This window comes from Triticum dicoccoides, chromosome 6B, assembly GCF_002162155.2.
Source record: "Triticum dicoccoides isolate Atlit2015 ecotype Zavitan chromosome 6B, WEW_v2.0, whole genome shotgun sequence".
Classification (NCBI taxonomy): domain Eukaryota; kingdom Viridiplantae; phylum Streptophyta; class Magnoliopsida; order Poales; family Poaceae; genus Triticum; species Triticum dicoccoides.
Genome location: NC_041391.1, coordinates 416,560,834 through 416,577,324, shown reverse-complemented (window position 1 = coordinate 416,577,324; position 16,491 = coordinate 416,560,834). Strand labels below are relative to the sequence as shown.

Below are 16,491 nucleotides of genomic sequence, written 5' to 3'. Positions count from 1 at the left end.
GTAGGTGGTAGATGTGCGAGCTCTTGAGGGTTTCACCTCCAAGCTTAGACTCTCAGAAGACTTGTCTTCCTCCCAGGATTCCTCAAAAGCTGAATCTAGCTTGCATGAGATCGAGGCTGTGGAAGAACCAAGCTATGACACCTCACCAGGCCCACAGTTCTACAACACAATCAAATCTTGGATTATTGATGCAGGAGCTACTAAACACATGACAGGAGCTTCAAATATATTCACTTCCTATACACCTTGTTCAGGAAAGGATAAGGTACGTGTACCTGATGGATCCATGGCACATATTGTTGTGTGGACCAGCCCATCAAACGTGGAGTCTTATCCCTTAATTAGAGTCCTAGTTGATTAACCATCTTTGTTAGGAAAGAGTCCAGTCAGTTTAGAGATAGTATTAGAGTTTGAATGGATTTACCGGCTTGTTGGCCAAGTCTTGTCTATTATAAAGGGGCCGACCCCTCTCAATGAAGCAGAGAAGAATATTGTCGTTTACTTTTATCTACTTTTCAGTAATTAGGATTAGCCTGGAAACAGCCTCTTACATAAATGTAGGGAAGGCTGCGTACAATAGACCCAAAGTGGTCGGACCCTTCCCCGGACCCTGCGCAAGCGGGAGCTACATGCACCGGGCTGCCCTTCAGTAATTAGGGTTAGTTCAGTAGTAGTTCTTCCAATTTGGTATCAGATCCATCTACAATGAGGGGCAAAGAAATCGAGATCGAGGCTGTGGAGCAGATGAAGATCATCACGAAGCAAGTGGAGGCCTTCGCACGTCAACGAGAGGAGGACAAGACGCTCCTCGCCAGGCTGGTGCAGCGCTCGACGGCGCTCGAGCAGCGGCTGCCGGCCCTGCCCCCACCTCCAGATTCCAAGGCTGCAGCAGCCGCCACCTCCGCGGGTCAGGCCCTCCTCCCCAACGACTACTCGCCCATCGTACTTCCCCTCGCCAACAGCACCTCTGGTGTCCCCTTTTCCAGCGAGGAAATCGCCGTCGGCGGCAGACCTCCACCCGGCGGGCAGATTGCCCACCCCCACCACCCCCTCACTTTTGCTGCCAACCACCCTCAGATCATTCCAGCACCCTTTTACCACCTCCAGCCATCTCCTTACTCGCCACAGCCACCCCCTAATATCAATCTGGGCCACTTGGCACTCTCACCCTACAGCCCAAATCCCACCCCAAACCCTACCCCAAATTTGCCACCCACCTACCAGCAGCCCCACCATCAGCAGCAGCCACCCTACCATCAGCGGCAGCAGCAGATTTTTGCAGCCGCCTCTACTGCCTTCACATCTCCACCTGCCAACAGATTTCATACACCACTATGGCCTCGCCCCCCTACACAACCCATCTATGGATCCACCCCGCCCATCACCTCCCTTCCACCCCTGCCAAAAAATCACCTCGGCTCAGGTTCTGGTTCAGGTGTGCCTCGCTTCCACAAGCTCGACTTCCCGAGGTATGATGGTTCGGCCAATCCTCTTGGTTGGCTCCATAGGTGCGATCAGTTTTTCCGTGGACAACGCACGGCCGAGGCTGACAATGTCTGGACTGCAGCGTACCACCTCACAAATGACGCTCAGTTCTGGTACTTGCAGCTCGAGAGCGAATTCCGCATGCCGGCATGGGAGCAGTTCAAGGAAGCTTGCCATGTTCAGTTTGGGCTGTCACTCCGCGCCAACCCTTTGGGCGAGTTGGCACATCTGCCGTTCACTTCCTCAGTTGCCGACTACACCAGCAGGTCTCTAGCACTCATGTGCCACAACAATGAGCCGTTAAAACCGTCCCAACAACGGTTTCTGTACACAGCAGGGCTGCCCGATGGTCTTCGTGTTGACGTCAAGCTTCAGCGGCCATCTGACCTCCACACCGCCATCTTCTTCCCCAAGGCCTATGAGCAGCGACATTTCCCTCCAACAACGTCACCACACCAGCCTTCTGGTCCTACAGAGCCCTTGTGCCCCTCAGCTCTTCCTGCTGTCAACGCAGTTACAATACCTTCCCTGCCAGTGTCACTAGCACCTGTTCTGACATCAACCACTCCAGACCCAACCCCACCACAGCAGGTTCGTCGCCTCACTCCAGCAGAGTTAGCAGAACGTCGTCGCTAGGGCCTTTGCTTCAACTGCAACGAGATTTATGTTCAGCGTCACGGATGCGCGCGGCTCATCTTCATCGAGGCTGATGACTATGACCAAGGTCCCCTGGGAGGCAATTGACAACCTACAGCTTGCGGACAAGCTGTTTTTCAAGGAAGGGAGAGATGTTATGTGGACCAGTGCATCAAACGTGGAGTCTTATCCCTTAATTAGAGTCCTAGTTGATTAAGCATCTTTGTTAGGAAACAGTCCAGTCAGTTTAGAGATAGTATTAGAGTTTGAATAGATTTACCAGCTAGTTGGCCAAGTCTTGTCTTTTATATAAAGGGGCCGACCCCTCTCAATAAAGCAGAGAAGAATATTATCATTTACTTTTATCTACTTTCCAGTAATCTCTACTCCTAATGGAGCAGTTGGTAGTCTCACTTCCTGGTTTTTTTTCGTCCCACCTCCCATGGTTTATTTTGGTACCTCCCCCCACCTTCACTGGTTTTTTTTCGTAGATTTTTTTTGTCCCCTCCCCCCACTTCATCGGTTTATTTTCGCGTCACCCTCGAAAGAAATCTAAACAGATCAGAACTTTCCATACTTTTCCATACTGGCGCAAGTTATTTAGTAATGTAGAATCAATCACGAACAATCTCTAAAGATCAAATCTAAATTAATTAACCCTACTCCCTCCGTCACGGTTTAGAAGGCACGCTTGGAAATTCTCTAGGACCTAGGTTGTTATCTATTGGTTGTGAGATGGGCTAAAAAATAACATTCACACTACGCATGCATATAGAAATAGTATTCCGGAGTACTAATTAGCTACTAGAAATAAATGCAATGCGCCCTAAACCTTGTCTATTATGGAAACGCACGCAAATTTAATTGTGCCTTCTAAACCGTGACGGAGGAAGTACCTTAAATCACTCAATCACATTAATTAGAAAACAAATAATTGATTTTCAGAAAAATCGCTCAATCACATTAACCTTACCTTAACTCAGGGATAGTAATCAATCTCCAAACAAAGGAAACAATACATCGAGGGAGCAGTAAATAAACTCTCTTTCTTATGACATGTATATGATCTTCCCTTCCCTCTCCGTTGTCGAGCGTTCTTGATTCTCGAGGCCGATGCTTGGGCTGCGTCACTGGGTCGCGACGGTGCCGGAGGACGAGGACGGCGAGGCCGGGTACCGCGGCACCGCGTTGGCCGCGGCCGGTGAAGGGGGCGAAGAAGGGCGGCTTCCCTGGCCCTGGCCGTGGCTGTGGCACTGGGAGTTGGTGCGGTGAAAGCGGCACTTGAAGGACCCGGCGTGGGTGGCCGACGCGCAGACACACTTGGAAGCGGGCCCGTGACCCGCGCCGGATGGCGCCGACGCCGACCCGGGCCACCTCCTCCACGTATTCTTGGAGCTGTGGCTGGCCGATTTACATGAAATTAATTCCCTCAGTTGTGGTGGAAAATATAATACACATAATCCATATTGTTTTGCACTAGCGTGTGTGTGTGTGTGAAATAGATGGATTATGGTCCCGTACCCAATAAGATGGATATGTGTGTGTGTTAGAGAGAGAGAGAGAAAGGGAGAGGGGGAGAGAGAGTGATGAAGAGGGAGGAAGAGTGTGTGTGAGAGGATTTGATGGTAAAAAAGGTCGCCGATGTCACTTGATACGTATGAGAATATTAATATTGAACTCTTAAAGTTAATGTGGCCCCGTTGCAACGCACGGGCGTTCTTCTAGTTAGGGTTAGGTCAGTAGTAGTTCTTCCACATATTACAGGACGTGGATCTGTTAGGTGCACCAAGACATTGTCCTTATCTCTTCTCCTACATGTTCCTAAATTTTGAGTCAACCACTTGTCAGTTAGCTAGCTCTATTACTAAATCCCTGAATTGTAGGGGTTGGTTTGATCCTACCTGTTGTGCTTTTCAGGAGCTAGAGACAGGGAGACTGTTGGGGACTGGACCGTGCATGATGGACTCTACATCTTGATGAATTCTTGATAGAAATCTCCGTAAAGCAGAATTTTGTCCATCGCTAGGCTCCAAGGCGGGATAAGAGCTAGAGATTACTAAAGGTATACAATAAAATTTGAACTAAAACAACGACAAGAATTATGGAACGGAGGGAGTACTTTTCTGCTAACAATATTGTGGTTGTGTGTGTTTCTGGGTAAAAGGTTGTTGAAGGAATCGCTTGTAGGCTGCCTGATTGCTGTTATCCCTAGCTAGCTATGTTATTGACAAGTTACCATATATAGGATGAAAAAGAAATTCAAGGAATTTACAATTCATGTGTTATTCCTGTTGTTACTCAAAAGATAGATTGCATTACAGAATGTGCTAACAGATGTAGTGATGCTGATCAACTATTAAAAGCTTACGTTCAGACAATGGTTCGGAATATATCAACCAGGACTTTGAACGATTCCTTGCCTCAAATGGCATTGAACATCAAACTACATTTCTCGCCTGTAATGGTGCCTCCTAGGAGGATGTAACAAACTATCCCTCTCTTTTCAATATAATGAAACGCAAAAGCCTTTTTGCGTTTTCTCAAAAAAAAAAATGGTGTTGCGGAGCATAAAAACAGACATTTGCTTGAGGTTGCATGCTCACTTATCTTCACAATGAACGTGCCTAAAATTCTTTTTCAGGGAAGCGCTAAAAACAGCAACATGTTTGATGAACCGTATGTGACGAGGAGAAGGATAATCGACGGCACCTACTCAGGAGGGACACGAGTAGGCAGCAAAGAAGCATTACTCGGGAGATCAGGGGAAACGGAATCCCAAAAGGACGCCGTCGACATCAATGGGTCAAACATGGTAGCTCGGCCCACCACCACCACTAGGATCATGTAATGTAACCTAAGCCCAATTAGAGTTACAAGGCGAGGAAACCCTAGAGGAGGATCCCCTCTCAGAAAAGAATCCAACAATCATCTCCCTCTCTTTCGCCCAGAGAGCTGAGTTGGTAACCCTAGAGACAAGTCTCTCTGGCATTCTCCCTGACCACTGGCAAGCCCCAAACAATACACACATTAGAGGCAGGGGTAGGGTCTTACCTCCTCCCAGAGGGTCCGAACCTGGGTGATTCCCCTGTTCCATGTCCCACCATATCGACCCGCTGCTCGCAAGCCCCTTCAACCAAATCACCCGTCTCTCAACGGCACTGTCTAAACAAAACACTGAGCAGTGCACGCAGATCCATCAAATCGGATTGGCGCCTTCACACCTGGAAGGAGGCCCTCTTTCGGCTCCTTGTGATTTGTCCCCAACACGAAGGGGAATTTGACCCTCATCGTCTCCTCCCCTGATGGTCAAGCATTCCACTTTGGGAGCCTGAACTTCGTGGCTGACAGCACAAGCAAATTGCGGCTGCGGACGCAACACCCGGCCGTTGGTCGCACCCAATAGTCGCCAAGCCGACAAGTTTCAACGGCGAGGAAGCAAAGTCAGCCAGACGACAAGGCAGCAAGCACCTTGATCTCGGAATTGAGGACGATGGACGCACCCCTCACCCCATGCGGAGAGGTGGCAGGCCCCCTTCGATCGGGATCTTAGCCATGGTGCACACCTTGTGCAGCCCGAGATCCCAACCGAACGATCGCAGGTGCCACTCAGTCTTCAACAAACCAAAAAGCCGCAAGACAAACGCAGCACCATGCTCATAGGGCGGGAGCTTCGGACAAAGAAGCCTAAAGCCCCACAATTCCTGAAGTGGTCACAGACCCTGGTCACCTTTGGGGTCGAAGATTATCCCAAGCATGTCCCTCAGCCAGGCAGGTACCACATGATCCTTGGCCCCATCGTTGCAAGAGTACGGCTTACCAAAGACGCTGATGGACGGCGGAAGCAGTTTCAACATCCTCTATGTCGACACCGTCGCCAAGATGGGGATCCCCCGCTCACAAATTGTACATGCCGGTACACCCTTCCATGAGATTATCCCTAGACACCATGTCATCACGGTGAGGCAAGTTGACCTAACTGTTATTCGGCACCCCGACAACTACAGGATCGAGACGGTGAGACCTTTGTGTTTCGAGGTCACAAACTTGCGAGGCTCCTTCCACACGATATTGGGGCGGCCCTGCTATGCCAAGTTCATGGTGGTGTCCCATTATGCCCATCTCCAGCTCAAGATGTCGGGCCTTAGAAGAAGCATCATTGTGCAAGGGGATGTCAGGCATGCTCCCCAGTGCAATCAGGAAAGCATACGGTGTGTTGGTGCGTTAGTACCTGCAGCTGAATTCGAAGCCATCAAACAGGAGATCTCCCAAAAATCGCCTAGGAGTTGATGTCGGCTAGGAAGGGCCAAAGTTCTTCGCCCTTCCAGGCGGAGCAAGACACCAAAGAAATCTCCATCGATCAGGAGGACCCCGCCACGATCATTCATATCAGCGCAAATCTTAGCCTAAGCAAAAAGGAGAGCTCGTCCATTTCCCTTAAGAAACCGAGACGTGCTCGCTTGGCAGGCCTCCAACATGCCCAGAGTTTTAAGGGATATCGCCGAACATTCCTTGAATGTCTTCAAGGATGCGAAGCCCGTCAAACAGGACCTTCAACGCTTCAGAGAAGAGATAGCGTGACTCCTGGCGGACAGCTTTATTCTGGAAGTATACCACCAGGACTAGTTCGCCAGCCCAGCCCAACAATGGCTCTATTATTTCTCCAGTGCAAAACACAGCAGGTTTACTTGGTGCTGCTCCACGTGCTGAACAAAAGACGCGCTCGACAATATATTCAGATGGAAGTATGGAGCATTCAAGATATGATCGACCAAATGTGTTACAGATCGGTACGTTTAACTTCGTGATCCACCAGTCGAACCGAAAAGGATATTGTCAACCAAACTTCAGGACTCCTCCAAGATAAATGGATGTTGGTGCCTCCTCCGTTTGGTAGTACGCAAAGTCCTTTCTTTTCTAAACAAGTCCTATGTAATCAACGTGGCCGGAAAGATTAATTAGTGTATTTATTAATTAAGTGCGTGTCCTTGTTTTTTAGTACGTGATCAAGTCAGTTAGAGTTTGGTACGCCGTTTGCGGCTGGTTTGCGTCGCCTATATATTAGGCATGTTCAGTTTTGTATCGCGGTCAGATTTGTTTTAGTTTGGAGTTGAATAAAAACAAAAGAAAAGGCCTCACGTCGGGAGGGACCAAGGATGTGTTCCTGCGAATCCTAGGGATATGCTATTGTACACGCGTCTGATCTCGTACCAATTTAAGTGCAAGTCTTATCCTATGGCTTCTTACTTTTTGTTTTATCCGAAGGCTTTTTTCTTGTGTCTATTTCTTCTGCGACTATTGCTGCGGTCGTTCATTGTTGTTTCACAAGTACTGTGGAAGATCGGGCCGCGTCCCGCGCAATTTAGCATCTTGCTAGTTTGTGCCTCATCAATCCTCGTCCTCAATTTGAATGGGAAATGGAGAATGTGTATCGACTACACTAGCCTGAAAAAGCTTTCCCTAAGAACGCGCATGGATCAGGTCATCGACTCGATCACCGGGTATGAGGTGCTTTGCCTCCTGGGTGCATACTCAGGATATCATCAAATCAAGATGAAAGAAGGAGGTGAGATCAAGACGTCATTCATCACGTTGTTCGGTGCTTTCTGCTATACCTCAATGCCCTTTGGCCTAAAGAACGCAGGGGCTACATACCAGTGTTGCATCTAGAAATGCTTCCACCAGCAAATCAGGAAGAATGTGCAACCCTACGTCGACGACGTAGTCATCAAGACCCGTAAAAAGGAATCTGCTAACGAATCTGACCAAGACTTTCGGCAGCCTCAGGAAGTTCAGCATGAAGCTCAGCTCTGAGTAGTGCATGTGATACCAGTAGATCCACCCATTAACGACTATTGCATGATCACGCGCACTAAATCGGGATTTTCCCTTTCTAAAAATCAAACCAACCTCAATACTACGTGTATCTCTCCTATCCCCTCTTATCGCTTCACTGTAGAAGATTCCCATTGGTATGCCCCGATGCGAGACAAGTATAACGCATTGTTACAGAATAACACTTGGTGTCCAGTTCCTCGTCACATGAATGGCGTCAACGGCAAATGGATTTATTGGCACAAGTTTCATCAAGACAACACACTTGCACGGCAAAAAGCACAATGGCTGCTTCGGGGGTTCATCCAACACGGCGGTGTGGACTACACCGAGACCTTCAGCCCAATGGTGAAGCCGTCCACGATCCATGTCGTCCTCAGCTTTGTTGTCTCCAACGATTGGCCCATCCATCAATTGGATGTGAGCGACAGTTGGACGAAGTCGTCTACAGTGAGCAGCCCTATGACTTCATATACACCAATCGCCCTCACCACTTCTGCTCACTCCAATACTCGCTTTATGAATTGAAACAGACATTGTCCACATGGTTCGCGTGGTTTACCTTGCACCTCACCGGGCTCGGCTTCACATCTAGGAACTACAGCTCCCTTTTCAACCATCATCGTTGCAATGCGAAGACATATGTACTTATGTACATGGATGACATCATCCTAACGACAAGCTCCATTGATACTCTCTGTATCATCATGGATTCACTCCACCAAGAATTTGCCATGACAGACCTTGGCGAGCTTCACCATTTTCTTGGCGTCAACGTGCAATGCACTCCACTGATACTCTCTGTATCATCATGGATTCACTTCACCAAGAATTTGCCATGACAGACCTTGGCAAGCCTCACCATTTTCTTGGCGTCAACATGCAATGCACTACAGCTGGGCCCTCACTCACCCAGCACCAGTACGCCCTGGAAATCTTGGAGTGCATAAGCATGTTGAACTCTTGCCCGGTCTGCACTTCACTCGACGCGTGCGCCAAACTGTCTGCCAACGACGGTGCACCAGACTCCACTAGTCTTGTACCAGAGCTTGGCCGGGGTGCTCCAATACCTGACACTGACGCGCATGCACCTGTACCTGACGCATGTCGTTCAGCAGGCGTGCGTCTTCATGCAGGACGCACACGAGCCACATCTCTAGTTGGTCAAACAAATAATGCGCTACGTGCACACCTCAAGCTTCAGCTTCATGTGAACACCGCACCCCTCATCTTGTGGCTTACTTCGACGCCAACCGGGCCAGGTTCCCTGACACGCGGCGATCTATGTTCGAGTTTTGCGTCTTCCTTGGGCAAAACCTCATGTCATAGCCGTCTAAACAGCAGGACACCGTGTCGCGCTCTAGTGCGGAGGCGAAGTACCGCACAGTCTTGAATGGCGTCACCGAGTCCTATTGGCTCCGTCAACTTCTCACAAAGCTCCAGCGACCCCCGCGGCGTGCCACCATCGTCTGTTGCAACAACATCAACGACATCTATCTACCTCTCGAGCAACCCGGTTCAACACCAACATACAAAGCACGTCAAGATAGACCTGCATTTCATGCTCGTGTGGGTCAGCATTAGCGACATCAAGGTCCAACATGTCCCCACTACATCCCAATTTGTTGACATCTACACCAAAGGACTGGCGCCGGTCATCTTCAACGAGTTTTGGAACAGCCTCAACATGCTCCTGAATCACGTTTCCACTGCGGGGGTGTTGGAACATGTCAGACTCCTGCACGTCACATACCATTACGTGCGAGTTACGCGGTTGCTGCCTGCTCACCCCGCACGACGGCCACGGTCACGTAGCTTTAGGAGGATTCTGTATTTCTGTTGAAACAAATCTATCCTCCCGTTATAACTCTTGTGTAAATACCCCTATGAACATCAGTGTAATCATCCGGTGGAATACAATCTTCCAACTGATAGTATATGCCGATGACATTATCATTACTCCGGATGATTCCAAGAAAGTTGCAGATCTAAATATCATCTTGCACATGAGTTTGAAGTGAAGGATTTGGTACAACTAAGATATTTTCTTGGTATACAGGTATAGAGGTCTCACAAGGGTCCAAGGGTATTTTCTCTCATAGCCAAAATATATCTTGGATCCATTCAAGGAAACATCTATGTTTGGTTGTTGACCTGCCGCTACACCTATTGGGCAAAACAACCGGTTATGCAATGATGCTGGGAGCGCTACCAATTAGTTGGAAGGTTAATATATTTACCTCATACCTGTCCAGACATTGCCTTTGTTGTGAACGTAGTTAGCCAGTACATGCATGACCCAAAATCAGCTCAAAATGATGCAAAGGGAAAGGTCTCTTTTATACTCCCTCCGTTCCTAAATATAAATCTTTTTAGAGATTCCAATATGGACTACATACGGAATGAATGAATCTACACGAGTGTAGATTCATTCATTCCGTATGTAGTCCATATTGGAATCTCTAAAAAGACTTATATATAGGAATGGAGTGTAGATTCATTCATTCCGTATGTAGTCCATATTGGAATCTCTAAAAAGACTTATATATAGGAATGGAGGGAGTACCAGACAAGGGGACTTGCAAGTTGAGTGCACCTATGTTGATTGGGTTGGTTCCCTAGATGGCCGTTGCTCACCATCCTGTTACTTGTGCATTTGTTGCGGAAACGTAATTTCATGGCCAAGTAAAAAGAACAAAGTGTGGTGGCTCGGTCAACTACAGCATATGTGAGTTACTATGGATGCAGATCCTCCTAACAAAGCTGCGGTTGTATAAGTACAAGCCTACTGTGACAAAGAAGCTGCTATTGACATTGTAAATAACCCTTTTCGGCATAACAGAACCAAGCAGAGAGAGATTGATCTATCAAGCAAAAAAAAAGAAAAGAAGAAGAACAATGGAAGGCTACCTTGGTGCTGCCCTTGTTGGTGTAGAGGAGGCGTGGAAGTAGTGCTGCGACCGGTGCTGCGAGGAGGCCGGGAGGGGAGGAGATGGCTGAAGGAGGCGTGCTCGCTGGTCGGGACCGACGGAGGAGACCAGGGTTCAAGCCCAGGCCACGGCTGGCGTTGGTGCTCGCTAGAACGAAGGGGAGGAGTGGCTAGGGCGAGGCGACGGAGACGCACTCCGGTGACCGGCCGCCGGAGGCGACGATGAGAGCTGGCGGCGCAAACCTAGCGCCGCAGTTTGTTTTTTTTTTTAGGGATACCTAGCGCCACAGTTTTTTTTGAAGCTAAATCTTGTTGCGGCCGGTTTTGGTCTGTTCCGGAGCCACAACAGAGAGCTATTTCTCCCCGGGAGAAATTCACTACACGGCGTATAACTCTTTTTTTTTCACGGTAATACGTGTCGTTGGTGGTTACTTTACTCTCTGTAGTTAGAAATACCCGACATACAGGAGGCACTACCCTACCCGCCGCCGCCACCAGGCGACTAGGGCGAGGCACTTTTTTCTTCGATCTCCACCGGCCGATGCGCTGGCCCCCTCTTCCTTCGGCTGCTGCTTCGGCGGCAGGAGGGAGGGGGACCCCGTTCCTCCGCTCTGTAGTTAGGTTTTGGATTTGTAGGTCGTGTTGCGTCGTTGGGGTGGTGGGAGCGGCGTCCGGACGAATAAATCTGCCTCAACCCCACTCCCACACCGACGGTGTCCTTCATGGCGGCGTCTCGGAGTTGATGGCATCGTGTCTCTGTCGATCCCTCAGATCGACAGAGTTAGGGTTCATGGATGGTGTTGACGAGGCGGCGGTGGCGACTCCATCAGGTGTGTCTCTCATTCTGCTCTGTCCTCGTTGCTGTGGCGTTGTCTCCGACGTCATGGTGGAACAGGGAGGTCTTGTCGTTCAGGAGTACACGCAGGCGGTTGTCTACGCAAGTGACAGCTGGAATATGGAGTATCTTGTGTTGGGTCTGTGGTCGAAGGCGGGCAGTTCTGGTTTCCTTCTCCGATGTCGTCGTCATGTGAGGGTGTCAGTTCTGAAGTTCGATGGCGTGTCCGGGGACATGTTGCCCCGGTCTGATTCTTTCAACGGCTATGGTTTTGCTTTTGGCAAACTATTTTGGAGGTCTGTAAAGCTGCTGATCAGCGATGGAGCCGCGTCGAGCTTGGGCGAAGAGGTGATCTGTCTTTTTACCCTTTGGTGGCCGCTTTGGTGGTGTCGAAGGAAAGGGACAGGCGCTGGCATAGGATCTTCCTATCTTTTCAGTCATGTATGATCGGTGCTTACGTGCCTTGTAACTTGATCTTTATTCTATATAAATGAGACACGTATTACCATGCAAAAAAAGTTAGAAATACCCAAAATACAATCACTAAACTTGTTCTAGAGGTCACCTACGGTTCATTCTACGATTTCTTATATGTACGTGTTGATCTGGCCTAAGTCAACACTTGCCACATGTGTGTTGATTGTCATGTCCGTTCGGTTTTTTTTTGGCAAAAATGCCAGAACAAAAGAGTTCCCCCACCCTCACCTGGTTGGACCGAGCCGTTCACCTGATCAGACCGAGCCGCTCACCTGTTCGGATCCTGCCCCCCTCGCTCTCTTCTCTCCCAACCCTAGCTCCCAAACTCCCTCCCAGCCGTCGCAGCCATTGTCGTCGCCCTCCACCGCTGTCGCAGCCATTGACTGTAGGAACTCCGTCTGCCGGCGTGGCCGCCATAGTCCTGAGCTCCGTGCGCTCTGGACTGCGTGGCCGCTCTGTTGTTGTTCCATTGAACGGGTGCCCGAATTATGGCGAGCAGGTCAAGTTCTACCGCTCAAGCACCGACGAGCACGATGGGTGGGTCTTCTACACACTATAAGTGTGGTATGTTCGATTTTAATCCTTTGTGGTCATGTTCAATTTTAATCATGTGTGCTTGATCTTCTTCACTTGATGCTTGATCTGTAAGGAGTTGTTGGTACTGCATCAGGTTGCACATAATAGTTAACTGAACTTTTTCAGTTAACTAAACAATTTTGGTTAACTAAATTTGTTGTGTTCCTCTGTTTTATCAAGACATGCCTTGATTTGTTTATGTGAAATAAAGATGTAATTTTTTATGTAGGTCACCTGTGATTTCTGGCGCTTGGAGCTACAATATGTGCAACATCTGGTTGAAAATAGGGTTCTTGTTGGTGATGCTATTGTGGATGCAATAGGTGCAGCCGAGGACAAAAGGGGAGAGCTTGAGAGGAAGAGGATTGAATCAATGAACTCAAGAAGCATAGCTGGAAGGGGCATGGCTAAGAGAGGTGCATGCAGAGTACATTTTGGCACCCCTAGTGATGTAGGGCGGAACCCTATGGTGACGATCTTTCACGTTTGGAGTGGATCCTACGGGGAATCACGAAGAACACGCGGAAGCACAAAGGGGAAACATGGGGAAAACGAGAGAGAATCACTAAACCAACAAGGAATCAATCACACAAGTGCTAGATCCCCGAGAACAAAGAGTAACACATGATCCACAATCAACAAAGGTAAGGATACAAAGGAACCGTTCTTCTCCGTACGGAGGTCTTGATGATCTTCCCTAGAAAGGGGTCTTGAATCCGCTTGGGGGATCTTCTCCGAAGAGGTCGTGAACTCCGAGGAGAAGTATCCAAGTGGATGAGCAAGGCTCTCACACAAATATGAGCTAAACCAATGCTAAACCTAGAAAGGTGGGGAGGAAAGAGTATATATAGTCTAGGGGGCGAAGGGGTACATGGGCTGCGGCCCAACACGAAATCAGCTCACAGGTGTCGGACGTCCGGAAGGCGTCGGACGTCCGGGGCTTCGGAACGGTCCGGACGTCCGGGGCTGTCGGACTTCCGTAAATTCGGCTCTGGTCTCGGTAGCCCGGTCGTCCGGTGGCTTCGGTCTTCCGTTAATTTCCTCTTGGGTGCTCAGCTGCCGGACGTCCGGAGGGCGTCGGTCGTCCGTGGCCCTGGGAGTCGTCGGACGTCCGGGAAGGGCCGGTCGTCCGTGGCCTGTAGCTCTGTCCTGTCATCCTTCCCTCGCTGTAGCATCTCCCAGGGCTCGAACGTCCGGGACCGGCCGGTCGTCCGGTGCCTGTAGCTTCACAAACGGCCTTCCTTCATGATGTCCATGCTTGGCGTCCTTGCCACCTTGGCCATTGGGTGTAGCTGTCCCGTGGCTCTCCTCCAGGTACCTGATCACACACAGAGTGTCCATATGAGGTAGTAGCCAAGTCTCGTGAGTAGAGAGAGGAAGTTCGGAAAGGAGCGAGTTCACCTTATCTTCGATAGCCTTTGCTCTAGCTCTTGTCATGGGTCCAAGTGGTGTTGAGGGAGATGTAGACACGTCCATGGGGATGAGCGAGGGATGCTCCGCATCATCTCCCCCCCTTGGGAAAGATCCGACCACGGATCAAAAGCTTCATCTCCATGGTATGGCACAAGGTCCTTGACGTTGAAGATGTCGCTCACATTGTACTTGCCTCGTGGTAGGTCTATCTTGTAGGCGTTGTCGTTGTAGCGTGCTAGCACCTTGAAGGGTCCATCAGCTCGAGGGAGAAGTTTGGACTTGCGTTCGTTGGGGAAGCGGTCCTTTCGAAGGTGTATCCACACAAGATCGCCAATGTTGAAGATCATGGGTTGCTTGTTGACGTTGAGCTTGGTCGCTAGTCATTGTACTTGGCGTTCGATGGTGTTCCTTGTATCCTCATGCATCTTCTTGATGTTGCTTGCCCGTGCACTCGCATCCATGTTGGTGCGCGCTTGTAGAGGAAGAGGTAGAATGTCCAATGGTGACAACGGGTTGAAGCCGTAGACGACCTCGAAGGGGGACTTGCCGGTAGTCGAATGTCTTGCACGGTTGTAGGCGTACTCGGCGATGGGTAGACATGCTTCCCACTCCTTGATGTTCTTCTTGATCAACACGCGAAGTAGAGTGGAGAGAGTCCGGTTCGTCACCTTCGTTTGGCCGTCTGTTTGAGGATGGTATGCGGATGAGAACAATAGCTTGATTCCGAGCTTGGCGCATAGGGTCTTCCAAAAATAACTCAAGAACTTGACGTCGTGGTCGGAGACGATTGCCTTTGGTACTCCATGGAGACGCAAGATTTCCCTACAAAAGAGATTTGCAACATGTGAAGCATCGTCTATCTTGTTGCAAGGGATGAAATGTGCCATCTTAGAAAATCGGTCCACAACAACAAACACGGAATCCTTTCCATTTTGAGTTCTAGGCAAACCAAGTACAAAGTCCATGCTAATGTCTTCCCAAGGTTGATAAGGATAGGAAGAGGCATGTAAAGACCATGAGATTGAGCTTTAGACTTAGCTTTGCGACATGTAGAGCATCGGGTGGTGAAGCGTGAGACGTCTCAAAACATCTTGGGCCAAAAGTAGTTCTTGGAGAGCGTGGCGAATGTCTTATCTCGTCCAAAGTGTCCCATGAGTCTGCCTCCATGAGCCTCTTGCAAAAGTAGCAAACGAAGGGAAGACTCGGGAATGCAAAGTTTGTTAGCTTTCATAAGATAAGCATCCTTGATATAATATTGTTCCCAAGAAGTATGCGTCAAACACTTAGCATAAGGAATAGCAAAAGATGGATCATTAGCATACAAGTCTTTGATGTGCGGAGAACCAATAACATTCAACTCAAGTTTAGTGACAAGTGTACATATGCGTGAAAGCGCATCCACAACTACATTTTCCTTACCCTTAATGTATTTGATCACATAGGGGAAAGATTCAATAAATTCACTCCATTTGACATGACGCTTGTTCAACTTAGTTTGACCTTTTAAGTACTTAAGCGTTTCATGATCGGTATGTATGACAAACTCATGAGGTCTAAGATAATGTTCCCAAACATGTAGCACACGTACTAAAGCATACAATTCTTTGTCATATATGGGATAGTTAAGTTGATCACCGGAGAGTTTTTCACTAAAATATGCAATGGCTCGTTTTTCTTGCATCAAAACTCCGCCGATTCCGGTACCACTTGCATCACAATGAACCTCAAAAGTTTTGTCAAAATTGGGCAAAGAAAGAATCGGAGCATGAGTAAGCAAAGACTTGAGCTCATCAAAAGCGGTGGATTGTAAAGATCCCGAAACAAAAGGAGTATTCTTCTTACTCAAATCATACAAAGGAGCAGCAATTGTGCTAAAATCTTTCACAAAGCGACGATAAAAACCCGCAAGACCAAGAAAACTATGCACTTGTTGCAAATTGGTGGGTTGGGGCCAAGTTTTAATTGCTTCAATTTTAGTTTCATCAACATGGACACCCTTGGAAGATACGAAGAAACCCAAGAAAACCACTTTGTCAACACCAAATGTGCACTTTTTCATGTTGGCATAAAGACTTTCCTTGCGAAGTGTTTGCAAAACTGCCCTAACATGATTAAGATGCTCTTTCATGGTTTTGCTAAACACAAGAATATCATCGAAGTAAACCACAACAAAGACTCCAATATAAGGGCGAAGCACATAATGCATGAGACGCACGAAAGTACCGGGAGCCTCCGATAAACCCATAGGCATAACTAACCACTCATATAAGCCAAATTTGGTTTTGAAAGCAGTTTTCCATTCATCACC

The 16,491-nt window shown here is 48.7% G+C and overlaps 1 protein-coding gene across 1 annotated transcript in view; it reads right to left on the bottom strand.

Annotated features, from left to right (window-relative positions):
• Positions 1-11,203, bottom strand: part of LOC119324318 — a 14,435-nt gene extending 3,232 nt beyond the window's left edge. Inside the window, exon 1 of the mRNA XM_037598106.1 lies at positions 10,864-11,203. The gene's annotated coding sequence lies outside the window, so the exon portion shown is untranslated. The remainder of the gene's footprint in view (positions 1-10,863) is intronic.
• Positions 11,204-16,491: the final 5,288 nt, after the last annotated feature.